Source organism: Macrobrachium nipponense, chromosome 10 (assembly GCF_015104395.2).
Source record: "Macrobrachium nipponense isolate FS-2020 chromosome 10, ASM1510439v2, whole genome shotgun sequence".
In the NCBI taxonomy this organism is placed as follows: domain Eukaryota; kingdom Metazoa; phylum Arthropoda; class Malacostraca; order Decapoda; family Palaemonidae; genus Macrobrachium; species Macrobrachium nipponense.
The window spans coordinates 7,781,174-7,796,173 of NC_087204.1; the positions used below are offsets into that span (position 1 = coordinate 7,781,174).

The window sequence follows — 15,000 nt, forward strand, 5'->3', positions numbered from 1 at the left end:
ACCTCATAATCACATGAGTTAATAAAATAAAATGGAAAAGTAAATCTACAGTAATATGTCTGTTTGATCTTGTTATTTAAAATACAAAGCAGAAAGCTTTCGAAGATCTGCACAGGTCCTCCTTGTCAATCTGAATACAATTATTAACAGTGACCATACAAGAACTTTGTTTTTTTGACACTTTTGTATATATATATATATATATATATATAGATATATATATATATATATATATATATATATATATATATATATATATATTATAAAGCATCAGGCAAAAAACAGGAAACCCAAAAAAAGAATCATGCTAGTCTCTCTCTCTCTCTCTCTCTCTCTCTCTCTCTCTCTCTCTCTCTCTCTCTCTCTCCCTCCTTTGAAAGTTCATCAAAATGTAGAACATCGACCCACCTCCACTCCGAAACCTCATCGATAAAACAATACTGGCTCTCAGAACCGCGGAAGGAAGTCCCACAAGGTAGGTTTCTGGATCCTTCAAAGTTTAATTAATTAAGGTCTCTATTGAGAATATGGCAACACCATAGATGAGCTGAAAGTTGCCAAAGTGATTCTTTTGAATCAATTAGACGAAAACTGTATTTCGAAATTATTTGAATTGAGCATACAAATTATTTCATAGAAGGTATTATTTTTACCGTTTGAAATATAGTTTCCATTTCATGGCCTTATTTAGAAATTATAAATGATTTGATGTTAAGTTTATATATTCACGGTGTATGTACATCTAAACATATTTTTTTTTCAATTTTCCTGGTAATCGTGATAGTTACCTTTATTACCTCATAATTTACATTTAGGTTAAGCACATATCATTGCCATTACATCTTCCTGAAGAGAGAATTACATTAGTGAGATTTGAGTGCTAATCAACTCGTCAAGTGTCAAGGTACCGAGGTTCACTTGTCAACAAATTAGCCATGGATACCAAACTGAAACTAATTCTGTAACATCGAAAATAGTTGACTGGGTGTTATTATAAAGTTGTGCTAAAGTTTAAAAATGCTTTTAAGTATATCATGAATGTCTTTGAACATTTTCAATCTAATTTTTATTATACTTTTGTCGTTATCAATGTTGGTAATATTGTTTCAGAACTCGTTCCGAGCATTGTTGCCAGGTACGAGGAAATTTCCCTGTTTTAGAGAAATTCAGTTGGGTACAGGGAAACGGTGAAGAAAATGGTAAGTGCACCGAAATATAGGGATATTTGGGAAAACTAACAGGGAAAATATATGGAAATTCGGCAGCATTAGCTTTATGTTAAAATACTATGTATTTTGCTCAATGTGGCAGTAGAGAGAGAGAGAGAGAGAGAGAGAGAGAGAGAGAGAGAGAGAGAGAGAGAGAGAGAGTTTTGGAGTGCACTTGTGATTCAATCGTCTCTTTCGTGAACCCATCGTCCCCTTCGGCCCGATTTAGTTTTCTTAATTACATTGCTTCATCAGCACTAGGAGATTATGGATACAAGATCCAGAAATATGCTAGATTTAAAAGTCGGTTAACCAGATTGTAGTTAAAAAGTATATCTTAGTTTTACCAGACCACTGAACTGATTAACAGCTCTCCTAGGGCTGGCCCGAAGGATTAGATATATTCACGTGGCTAGGAACCAATAGTTCACCTAGCAACGGGACCTACAGCTTATTGTGGGATCCGAACCACACTATATCGAGAAATGAATTTCTATCGCCAGAAATAAATTCCTCTGATTCCGCGTTGTCAGAGCCGGGAATCGAACATCGGACCATCGGATTGGCAGCATAGCGCGAAAACCACTCGTCCAGCGAAGAACTTGAATGTAGTAAAGGTCCCCTTTTTTTCCACTGCAAATTGTGTGATTCAGATGTGAAAGCTGGAAAGTCTGAGATGGAAAAACATGATACAGGGACAAAGCATGAATAGGTATATACGGAAATTTTGAGTCAAATATGGAACTTTTATCAGGCAATCTAGGGAATTTTTAAAGGCGTGACCTGGCAGGCGTGGCAGCACTGACAGTCATTGGCCGGCATAGCCGCCATGCTTGTGAGGATTGTACGCTTAGGTACCCAAAGGTAATGTCTGACAGGTTTGTGCTCTGCTGGTCAGTGGTCACCCGTCAACTGCGAACACTACGTAATTTTTGTGGAAATCGAACGATCGAACCATTATTTAAAGACAAATCATACTGAAGGCTGCCATCCTGGAGATGTATTATAGTGAGGTAAGAAATTGTCTGATATAGTCCTGTCTCTGTAAGAATAGGCAGAACCCACAAACATTATTAATTAATTTAGTTTTGAACTGTCATCTTGATTGAATGATATATGAGGTTTTGGGAATTAATTATTTCAGAATAATCATGAGTTGAATTGAAAGTCCCTACCGACCAGTGAAGTGGGAGTTTTAATGTAACTGAGGGATCATGTCTTGTGCTCATCAGGAACCAATGGTTACCCTGTGTATGACCCTAGAAGGCATTTTAGGTTTTAGCAGTGGTTCCCAACGTTCGGTGTATCAGGTGTAATTTGATTTTTAAAGGGACCCAATTAGAGAATGTAATGTTTAGCTGGTTAAACCAAGTTAATGGGATTTTAGGCTTCCTCCCCGTGAATATAAGAATTAGCTATATTACCTCCATCAGAAATGTGCCGGCCCTTAAGCCAGGAATGATGACCTATGCGATCTGAGGTTGGCGACACCTCAGAGATCACATCCTTGGAGCCGATCATTGCTAGGCGCTCTGCAGGGCGTGCCTGTATGTGTGTTCGTAGTGTATGTTGTATGGGCTTGGTGATAGGTGATGAAAAGAAGGGAGGACACTCTTTGATTGCTTGTGTCATTGTGCAGAACACACCTGGAGGAGGTTTGAGAACGCCCATCATAAGGTAGAGTAAGATGAGACTTTGAAAAGTTATCCTTTGAAGTGAAAAGAGAAAAAGAAGTGTGGTGCATACACATTCATTTTGATTAACTTGAACATGTTGGAGTGGTGTAATAAATATCTCTTTATTTCAGATGGGTTCATGGCACCACATAAGAGAATGGGTTCTCTAAGACTTTAATGACCATTAAAACGGCTTAGTTAATCAGACAGTGAGATTTTAGGGGGAGTGTTTACTTAAACCTGGTTCAGGAGAGGAAAATGACATTTTACGGTTGTTTTTTGGGGGGTCAGACTTTATTCTTTTAACTCCACTTTAATGTATTCATTTTGTTCCATTTAATGTTAGCTAATTTGGGAAATAAAAAGTATATTCTTGTATCTACGGCGATTCATTAGGCCAGTTTGCATTTTTAGCTCATGCCAGAACGATGTTCAACGAATGAGATAGGTGTAGTTGCCTGTTTGTTTAATTTGTTTAAAGAGTGTCCTTGGGTCCTAAAAACTCGTTTTAAGATATTTTTTTCTATATTAGCTACCATGGTTTTTGGGATGGGGAAAAACAATTTTGTTGATACGGATGCATTATAACCTAATTATTGACTCTACATCCATGATTTTTGGTTTTTGGCCCCACCTTGGACTCTCCTCTCTCCTTGTCCAGACCTAGGTGGTTATACACTTGAAGGAAAAATATCTGGTTTATTTTCATACATATTTGCTTGCATCTTCATCAGTATCTTGAAAGGTAATAGGTACCCTTAACCCAACCAGACACTAAGGCCTGCTGTTAGACTGAAGGGGTTGAGCCTATGTAAAATTCAATCTAAGGGGCCCATGTGAAAACCTGTCCACCTTCAACTACTATGGTGTCTTTCCTGCGTGCACAACAGGTCATAGAAAAAAGCTTCCCTATCATTTGGATACATTCTTATAAGATAATTCCTTAGATATCACCCATTGATGCAGAATTCATTTGGTGTTGGCCAGGTATGGCCCTCCAATGTAATAAAGTTAATATTCTACAAATCTAATGCCATCCAGTGGCTACTGAGTGCAAATTTGTCATGGTTAAGTCAGGAAGTTTGTGGTAATCTATTCCTGATTATTTGGTTATTACAAAAAAGGTATGGACAGCACATATAGACTGAATAGGACTTGAAGAGCCATTCATATCTGAGATTTATTACTGGCAGGTGGGCAAAGGTTATTTCTCTACTAGTTACTGACTAAATTGTATTTACTGAAGTGTAGTAAATAATTTTCAGATAAAGTATCCTATATCCTTTGAATCGTTGCCTACTCCCCTGTGTAGATGGAGTGTTCTATTAATGTACTACACAATGCTTCTTGTTTTCAAAGGAATTAAATATTATTGCTTCATACATTGTTATATAGTCGTTCAGCATTAATATTGTTTGCCAAATACACTACCTGTCACTTATGTATACATGTTACCTGTGGCTTACTTAGCTTGTAATTGATTTCCATCTTATTTTTAGATTAGAAAAAATATAGCATCAACGGTTTTTTGAAAAAAAAAAGACATCAACGCTTATTTTCCCTTATACATTTCAGATTTTCCCGAGATTGCTTTTTTGTGATACTTTGTTCCCAAGCACACAAGTGGAATGTCATGTTGAAGTTTTATGCAGTGAAGTACTGGTGCCTTGAAATGGAACATTACTGGGGATGGGTCTTGTGAATAACACTCACATTAGGTAAGTTAGAGTTTTCATGTGTTTTAGCATGCCAATATTGTAGCCTACTTCATATGAATGCTCTGTTGATACAACATTGTCACTTTTTTCAGGTTTTATAATGTATAAGATGCCTTTTGGAATATATTTGCTTAATTAATTCTTTCGTATATGTAGTGTGCATGAGAGTACTATTGTATTCTCAAGGATAATATCATGTCTTCAAACATGATTATGTTGTTGGTGATTGTTTGACTCCTGTGGACAGTATTTTGTTTGTATGCTGTTTTTGCATTACATGGAACCAGTGGCTATTCAGCAACTGGACCAACGGCTTTACGTGACTTCAGATCCGCTTTGAGAGTTAACTTCTATCACCAGAAATACACATCTCTAACACCTCGGTGGAATGCCCGAGAATCGAACTTGCAGCCATCGAGGTGGCAGATCAAGACCATACCGATCACGCCACTGAGACGCTTTCCTGGTGACAGTATACATAGTTGACAACTCAACCAGCATGGCACTTCTTCTATCCAGCAGTCAACTGTTTAGCTATGTGAGCCCTTCAATCATTAATATTTTACTTGGGGTCTCAAGATAAAGAAGCTGGTAGCTGACAGAGATGCTTGATCTTTCATTGGTCACAGAAAGAACAAATATGATGCATAATGTGATTTAGGATTTGAAAATCCTACTGTATAATTAGTAATTGCGTTTGTGATCACACTTGGTATGGGAAGTGCTTTTCACTCCTTTAAATAACTGAAGGCTTGGCAAGTGCACTGCTCGGTCAAACCCCATGAAAGACAAAGAAACATTTTGGTCAGTAATGGAACAGTGTTTCTAAGAATCAGGCCATTGCTGCCAGGTCTAATTTAAAAGTTGGAGGAGGATGATCACATTAAACTGACTTTTTACAGTTAATAGGAAGATTATCCCTTTGGGTACCGAGGGTTGAATTGCGCACCCTTATGATGTGTTGACGTGCTTATTTAATATTTCTTGATATTTCAAGAGATCTCTAGTGTGGTTTGAAATTCAGTGGTGCTGGCCACTACCTCAGAATTGCCTCGCAGTTCTGTCTCATGGCTTTGGAAACAATTATTCACACCTTAGCTAGAACAGGTTCCAAAACTGATGCTGTATTATTTAGCTTGGTTTTCCCTTTCAAAATAATTAATATCCAAGTTTGTTGTAGGGCTGCATATCATATAGTTTCACTTCATTATTTACTATCATTGAGGTGCAGTAAATGATTGTTTTCAGATAACGCATATTTGAATCATTGCTCACTTTCCTATGTAGATGGAATGGTCTTATTGATTTACTGTACATAATGCTTCTTAGTTTCATGCCTTCAGTAGTAGTTTGTTCAGCATATCCATTGCTTTTCAAATACTCTACCTGTCACTTACTTATCTGTGGCTTGCTTAGCTTGTACGTAATTAATTTCCAGTATTTTTGTAGATTAGAAAAATAAGGCATTAAGGCTTATGTTTCCCTGTACCCTCCAGATTTTCCCGGCGTTGCACTTGTGTGGTACATTGTTCCCAAGCACACAAATGGAATGGTTAAGTTGAGATTTTATGCCCATGCAGTACTGGTGACTGTTGGAATAGAACATTGCTGGGGATGGATATTGTGTGATTGACAGTCTTACAGTGTGGGCGAGTTGAAGCATTCTTTATTTTTATCAAAGTTTGTTGTAACCAATTCCTTTCTGACTGTAAACACTGTTGTGTGGCCTCCATAATCAGATAGTTTCAGCTTAATGTGTAATCTCATTGAAGTGTAGTAAATCATTTAAGATATAACTCATTAATCAGTCTGCAAGAATTCAACTCTGTTGTTTTATGTATATAAATGGCATCATTTAAACTATATCCATTTTGTGATTATTTTTTTAGTCAGAATGATTTTACACTTTTGTTGGCCTTACATATATATGACTTTCATCTCTACATTTGATTGGGTTGTGTCAATATTTGTTGGGCAGCTGTTTCTAAGCAGTGTTGTCTAAAACCTTTTACCAGATTAACCATTCTAATTCTAGGAATCCAGTTTGTCAGAATTCCCGCCCCCCACAAAAAAACAAAAAATAAACACTTTTACCCATAACTGGGTTTGCTACTCTCCTATAGTATTGTGCTGGCTAGTTACTTGAATCAGATTGCAGTAACGTGCAAATTCTGTTCTAATAATCATGCATTATTTCCATGTCTCATTTGGAACTTAGGTAGTTTGCTATAAGGTATAAAACTAATGATTAAATGTATTTACAGAGTCGATGCTAGGAATGTTAATTTAAATGGGTGTACAATACGAGGCTGAAGAGGGTCAGAAAGCGCCTGCATGAATCTTAGGACCGTTCTACATACTACAGGAACTTCAAGAATGGTTGTACAAGCAAGACAAAGAGGATCTGGAGACCACCACATTTATTATATCAAGATATACAACTCTGCTAGAAGTATGGAGCTGCTTCTCTATTCTGCCACAAACTAGAAAAATGTACAATATCACGACACGTACTTTCAGCGTGCCTGTTTGTGATGACAAAGCCACAAGAATTAGGGGAGTGCTACAGAGTGATTGTAGGAGATGACAAGAATCTGGGGAAGGACAAAACCACAAGAATTAAAGGAGCTATACACACCGTGATTGTTGGAGATGACAAGACCACACCAATCTCGGGAAGGCTACCCAGAGTGACTGTTGGAGACAAGACCACAAGAATTGGGAAGGCTACATGCACTACTAGAATGTGAAGGATTGCTACAAAACTCGGGTGGTTCACTATCCACAAGCAGTATCATTACAAACCCTATACCATATGCTATCAGGTCTGGCAAAATTTTTGTACATATTAGGACTTCGCATAAAATTTTGTACATTCATGGCCTGATAGTATAGTAGAGGGTTTGTATTAATAGGGCTTGTGGATAGTGACTCACTTCAGCGTTATCTCAGTTTCCATATTCTAGAAAGGCATGTAAGAGGTCTTCCCATGATTTTTAAGGGTAGATGAATATGGGACATGAACAACAAACTCGTGAAGTCATGGATTATTGAAATCTATCTTTAATTCTTATATTAGTATTAAGCAAACAGGAACTGGAAGTCAAACTTTGATTGTCCCGGTTTATTACTTTACTATAGATTTTAAATTTCATATTTCTCCTTTATCCTGCTTCTGGTCCTTCTTTTCTCTACTGCTTCGCGCTTGTTTATGGTTTTCTCTGCTATTTCCTTTGTTTTCCTTGTTGGTTCTTCTCTATTGTTTTCTTGTTTTTCCTTGTTTTATTTTCTTGTTTGGTTGTCTCTGCTTTTTCCTTGTTTTCTTCTCTACTGCTTCTCGCGTGCTGTTCGTCCTTCTCTTCTCGAAGTTTTTTGGTCTTCTCTGCTTCTTCCTTGTTTCTGGTCCTTCTCTTCTTGGCTCACTATCTGCTCATTGCAAATCTTCATAAGTAATACTTTTTGTCTCCTCCCTTCATTGTTCCATGTGGCTACCACATGGCGACGCCTTCCCGTCTTCCTTGGTCTCCATTCCTTGTTATCTGCAGCTTCCATGTCTTTAAGGCCTTCTCGTCACTCTTGGTCTCTCCTCTTCTCATTTTCTGTCTGCTGTTTGCATGGGCTCCTTCACTTATTACTTTCTAAACCTCCATATAAAGGCCTTCACGTCCCCTTTGGTCTCCTTTCTTTGTTTCTGGCAGAAGCTTAAATCCTTCTCATCGTTCATATCATTGAAAACTTTAATTTTGTTACTTCTAAGCTTCATTATTATATCGCAGGCTTTTGTCATTACTTTTTTATGATGCATTCATACTCCGAGTGACGTTTCGGTGACTTCAACATGTCGAAAATAACAATCCGAAATATAAATATTTAATAGTTTACTTCAGGTAACATTGAAATATATACGAAGCTTATTTTTTGTTATAATTTACTTTCAAAGTAAAAAATATTTACATGAACTCACTCGTGACAAACGTAGAATAATAGTAAACAGTCTTTAACTATAAATCCTGCTATCGTACACTTAATATTCCCAAAGCTAGTAAAGAATTAAGGTACTATTAAGGTAAGCCACAAAATATACTGAAGTTACATAAAAACATTTCATAGCAAAATGGCTTACTAGTAAAAAAGTTTTAGAGGAACAAGTAAAATAACGTAGGTTTAGGTCTTAGAAATGTGGGTACTTTCTGAGGTTACAGAATCTTCCTTGAACATGTACAACCTAGAATATTGGAAACATTGAAAAACAATTTACAGTGAAGTAAGAACAGGTCTTACATATGGTATGGATATTGGAAAAAATATAAAAATAATGTAAGGCAAAATATACACTAGAATTTGACATTTAGAATATTTCAATTTAAATATATGATTAGTTTCTTAATGGAACTGCTTTAAAATTCATTAGTCCTTGCAACATTGGTATATACTGCCTGTAAACGTATATGCTATGAACATTTATAAATAAAACAGGAAAAGTAGAAAATCTATGGCAAAGTTCTGTAACATAGACGGTAAAAGTCTAACAGTCTGGTAAGTAATGAAGTTAGATTAACCTTCAAAACAAGCAAGGAAAAAGTCCTGGTCAAAAATGTAATTTAATGCCAGGAATGTATGAAGGCTGTTACAACGAAGTTGAACAGTTTATCAGGTCAAAGTTAGATTGAATTGAACTCCTCTATCTTTAGAGCGAAAAGAATGTCTATTACTAAACTAAAATTAAATGCAACACCCACCTGTACCTCACTAACATCTGACACAGGGGTTCTCAAACTTTTAAACTCCTCGACCCCCTTATGAAGTTTCAAATTTTCTATCGACCCCCTAGACTAGCATTTAATATTAAAAAAAAAAAAACTTGTCAATCAATTAGAGTAGAATTAGTTCAGTACTTGACATTCAGCATGATAAAAAAAGTAATATATAGTAAAAAAAATGTTTGGATCTTTAGATGTTCGAGTATATGTAACTTAATTCTCCGTCACGTTAGTTATTCATCGACCCCCTTTTGACCCCCTGACTATGCATAGACCCCTTGGATGATCCTATTGACCCTTAGGGGTCGATATCGACCACTTTGAGAACCCCTGAACTGTCCTGATTAAACAAATTCATTTCGCTGCCTGTTCTCTATTGGCAGTTTCGTGGAATTAACTGGTGCTGGACTTGAATTTTGCAGAGATTGTTACGCGTAACTTTAATTTATGGTCGTCTTGATGGTGGATTCAGTTTTGTTATCGGACAAATAAATCTCTGATTAGATAGATCACATTACTAGCAACATGTTTTGGCAAATTGAACTGACCAAAATCAATACTATAGTATATCATCCTTCATAAATACAATCTCCTGTTACAAATCTACACACCTCACTTGAAAACATGATTACCAGAAATCAAATCCTCGCCACGGCCGAAGTTCTTTTTCTATCCCAAATTATATATTTATTTAGTAGAAAGACTCATACCTTAAACACCAATACAAAGGATAAAGGACCGTATTATTACATTTACCCGAGAGCAAATTTTAGTAACCTGTCAAAACTGCTCTTTTTAGGACACGGATTTTGATGAAGCCTTTTAAATACATGTACCACAATCCTTAACAACAAACTGTTCAGACTTCCATACACAGGTTTAGTTTATGACTGAATTAACTAAAGCCTTTTAAGCGAGTCATGAGGAACAATCGCCGAAGGAAATGAGAGGATTATACAGGGCTAAACCCTTGCAGACTTGGATAAGGAGATTTTGCAAAAAGACACTGAGAAATTAACCCATATGGACACTATTTTGCAGTGCAGTGAACATCCTGTACAAGTGATGCTGACAAACTTGTTTCATCACACCCAGCATTTTGTGATCCACAAAGTTAAAATGTGTTATAGCAATATACTTACAAATCCTGCAGTAGCTGTATTCAGTTACCAATGTTTTGTCAGCTCTCCTCATACCGAGGTGTAAGGAGTTTCTGTTTGATACCAAAGGTAAATGTATAAAAAAACAAACGGGGTATGGCTGTTAGCACTGATAACGAATACATGCTCCCCGGCAATTGATCACTACACTAAGCATACCAATAACAATGAAATTAAAGTTTAAAAAATAATTTCCTGCTAAATTACAAGAGATTATTCTTCCTCTGTATACAGTTTCTTTACTGAACTTTTAATGGGAGGATAACGAGATGTGCGTGCATTCTGACATTCGAAGCACGTCCTGACATTTGGACAACTAGATGGGGGTTGTCTCTGACATTTAGACAAAGTTCTGTTTCCTGAAAAAAGAAAAATGCATTAGTCAGGTCCTATGACTTGAAACATTTCGACAATCATAACTCAACACACGGAACAAATACTACAAACAAAAATAATGCATTACTCTAGAAATTATAGATAGAAATCACATTCTCACCAAACAGAAATTATACACACATCACATCACCAAACAGAAATTATACAGAAATCACATCACCAAACAGAAATTGTAGACAAATCACATCACCAAACAGAAATTATTATAGACAAATCACATCAACCAAAATTTTTTTTAAATCCTTTGCAATAGGGTGTCGTCTATCAAAAGCAAAAATTATTTGCAACACTAGCACCAGAACAAAAACGCATGATAATTTAGAACTAATGATATCTGGATAGTAAACTCAAGTCAACTAGCAAACTATTTGTGAATATTGTGACCTCGTAACTTGAGTGGTCATCATATCCTTCGGAGTACCTTGTCAAGCCGAGGCCAGACTATGCCAGAGCGCCTCTGAATCATCATTCATGATCAGAATATCATACGGCCATGGTACTGAACCATATTAATTTTTCCAGTCACAAACATGAAAATATTGTCATTTATTTTTTCCTCCAATGACAACTAAACGAGCATGATTAACCATTTTACAGATATTTTTGTTTCCTCAAACAAAATGCAATTTTTCATAATCATACTCCTTGATAAGAGTATACTTAGGGTAATCTGTAACCTGAAAATCACTAGAGTGCCAAAAGATTAAGCAACCTGGACATTTTGTTCCACTTTGCAATCAATGTTCCATTTTGCAATCTAGAAATTGTCAACAATGACCAACAGACGGACTCAAGTTTAAGTGAATTGGCACAGCAACAAGAGTTAAGAAAAGAATTATTAAAAATCTCTGCATTGAAATAAAATTTTTAAAGATTATTCTGTAATCTTAATATACTTTTCGAGCAAAACCACTAAAACTTGGAGCGTCAATTTTCGTTGGTCCCGTTGCTGAATAACCACTGGTTCTATGCAACAAAAAAAACACCATACAAACAAAAACTAATTTTCGTAATTACAAAGAATTAGACATTGCACTACTTTGTCATTTACATGTGCTCTGAGCCATAAAACTTATGTAAAATATAGAGCCTATTGTTTTCTGTTGCAAATAATTGTAAACTATTAACCAATCCAAAGTAAAACTCCCGGGCCCGCCACCATCCGGCCCCCCATCTAAACACACACACACACAAGAATCGACGGTGCTTTCTATTTTCCACAATTACGAATTTTCGAACACAGGAGAATAGCTATTCACTCCAACCTCGAGGAAGACCATTTCGCAGTTTTAAAACAAATTAGAAAAAATAAAAATTTGGCAACTGACGCCTCGATTAGAATGTGGATGTCGCTGCAAAGCCAGAAAAATTGATATTAATTTGCCAAGTTTAACATATACAACATTTATAAAGTACAGGTAGTTTAATGAAACCACAGTTCCACATCTAGCTTGGGCAAAGGATTTGCTTAATTAAACGAGGGGTGATATTCAGACATTAAATCTTCTTATCTGGTTTTATTTCGCTTACCCATTCAACATGCAGGGTATATACGTTGGCTTTAGATATAAGAACTACCATACTGTATAATCAATAGCGTTCATCAAATACAACTATTATAACACTTGGAAAAATAAAATTTTCTTTACTATATTTTCATTACTCCTAATCTTTTGTGACTTCGTATTTTGAAGACACTGCATTTGCTTGTTTGCTTTAAGTACCATATGTCGTAGCCTTTGTGGAGCAGGCGCAAAAATATCGCAAAACATTCACAAACGATTAGGCATAGGAATACACTACATGAACTAGACCAGGACTAGCTGAAACCAAGTGTCTAAATATATATTTCGAGGGTGAATCACGCGCGTATTGTCAAGACCACCATGAGAAGAGTGACGTTCAGTCATACGACCTTATGTGCGGGAAGGGCACGTCTCTCTCTCTCTCTCCTCTCTCTCTCTCTCTCTCTCTCTCTCTCTCTCTCTCTCACCTGTGTGTGTGTTTATCGACCCGCAGAGTCCACTAATAGCAAATTACATAATTCAATGGAGTTATTGGTCAGTAGAGTCATACTATAGCTAAGGGAACATTCCCATAATCGAACGTTTAGTCATTCAGTTTAAGAGTTAATTGCTCAGAGAGAGAGAGAGAGAGAGAGAGAGAGAGAGAGAGAGAGAGAGAGAGAGAGAAATTTCACTATCCTTACGATTAACAGGTTAATATAGCATATGTTTTTCAGAGCATATAACATTCCGTGCAACTTTTTAATACAGTCATTTTTTTAAATCTGATACCCAACATACCCATTCTTTTAGTCAAAAGGCAAAATCAGAAACAATGACGGAAACAAACTTTTGCCGTAGTTTCATTTGATTTTATAATGAATATGGCTAGTGAGCGTAGTTATACCAAAGGGATGGACGTTTTATATGACCCTCGTGATAAAGTTGAAGTAATTACGTTGAGGTTTTGTTAATATGACACTAACGAGCATAGAAAACGGAGATATTATGAATGTTGAAAAAGTTTATCTCTACCGTTGTGGCAATTGTCCATGATCTTGGATACAGCAATTTGCAGGTTTGTTAAGAACTCTGGATTTATCCCTTTAACCGTGAAAAAAAAATTTCTAAAAACCCCATATGCTGTTAGAAAAATTTTATTTGCCGATACTCTCAATTTTATAAGTGTTTTATGGAAAATGGAAATTACACCCCCCGATTCAAGTATCCGTGATATTCTTTGAAAACTGTATCAGGGTATGCTTTAACATACAAAATTAATGACATCAATGTATTGAGGCTTACAAAGTCAGCGTGTAAAGTATGCCATACAACTACTTTCAAATTCATGTTCAAAGGCAATGAAATTTGAAAGGAACCAGAGATCAACAACTGTTAGGAAAATGCTGGTTTTATAAACTACAGTGACTGAATGGTTCGATGTCATGAATTCCTGTATGATTCTGTGACAAATGCCAGCACTGCATTTGGATAGACAGAAACGTGCTCTACACAAAATGATAGGTGTTATGTTGGAATGAGGGAAAGGAATTCCAAAATTTCATATCTTTTACAGATTCCAGAAAGTGGTATCAACTCGCTACTCAATGACTGGGCAACATAACATGCTAAAGAAAAAAAGAAAAAATGGTGTCGTGACGTTTCTTTGATTATGACGCGGATATTAAATCAAGATTCTTGAATGTTTTCTAGAATACATTGGTCAGACAAGGTGTTCATATGATCATCCCAATGCAGTTCATTTTAAATATATATTGGAAAACTTTCCGCCATGTAGGGATATTGAACTTGTTAGTGAAAAGGCAAACGGCAACAACGAAAATGAAAACCTTGACCAGTTATCCCTGGAAATATCATATGGCCTTGACGGAAACTAACCTAACAAGCCTTTTCATAGCAAGGAACTGCCCTTTGGAAATACGTATGACAAATTTTAGACCTGAAATTTGATGTGGATCTTAAGGATGACGAAATGGCTTCCGAGGAAACAATTAGCTAAATGTCAGCAATCAAGAGACAATGGGATCTGTTATCGAAGAAGAGTCCTTGAGATATATAGGTGGATATGTACTGAAAATGTTTACTTTTAAATATCCAAATACCGGTTACGTTGACGACAGCAAGAAGTCTCTGAGACATGGGTCCGTTATATAATGGGAAACTATGCACCATCAGACTATTTTTTTACGAGAAATTTGGACAGCAATTCATGGCAATTTTTTTAAGACCATAAAAGCAATAGCTGCTAAAATGAAATCTGCTGTGTTCGGTGTCCCTGAAAAAGGTTGTTTTTTTTCCAAAAAAAATGTCAAGTGTTCTTTTAGAACCCGGAACCTCAACAACTTGCAAGAGGAGTATTGTAAGAACGACCATGAAAACAATAGCTTGAGTTTTCCCTTATGAGCCCACACCCAGCTTTGTGGAGGCAAAAAAGTAAATAAAAAGAAATAAAAATAAATAAAATAGAACTCTCCCTTAAAGCCCATACCCGGCTCGTAGAGGCAAAAGTCTAACATGATGCTTGCTTACGTTGTGACTAAGCGTTTTTTTTCATAA

At 36.3% G+C, this 15,000-nt stretch overlaps 2 long non-coding RNA genes across 2 annotated transcripts in view; one reads left to right on the forward strand and one right to left on the reverse strand.

Moving 5' to 3' along the window:
• Positions 1-2,034: 2,034 nt before the first annotated feature.
• Positions 2,035-7,838, forward strand: LOC135223444 (uncharacterized). Its single transcript, XR_010316504.1, has 3 exons — positions 2,035-2,221; positions 4,460-4,602; positions 6,867-7,838. It is a non-coding gene; the product is annotated as an uncharacterized LOC135223444 (long non-coding RNA).
• A 1,849-nt stretch (positions 7,839-9,687) lies between these two features.
• LOC135223443 (uncharacterized) overlaps positions 9,688-15,000 on the reverse strand; it is a 6,781-nt gene continuing 1,468 nt past the window's right edge. Inside the window, exon 2 of the long non-coding RNA XR_010316503.1 lies at positions 9,688-10,881. This is a non-coding gene — a long non-coding RNA (uncharacterized LOC135223443). The remainder of the gene's footprint in view (positions 10,882-15,000) is intronic.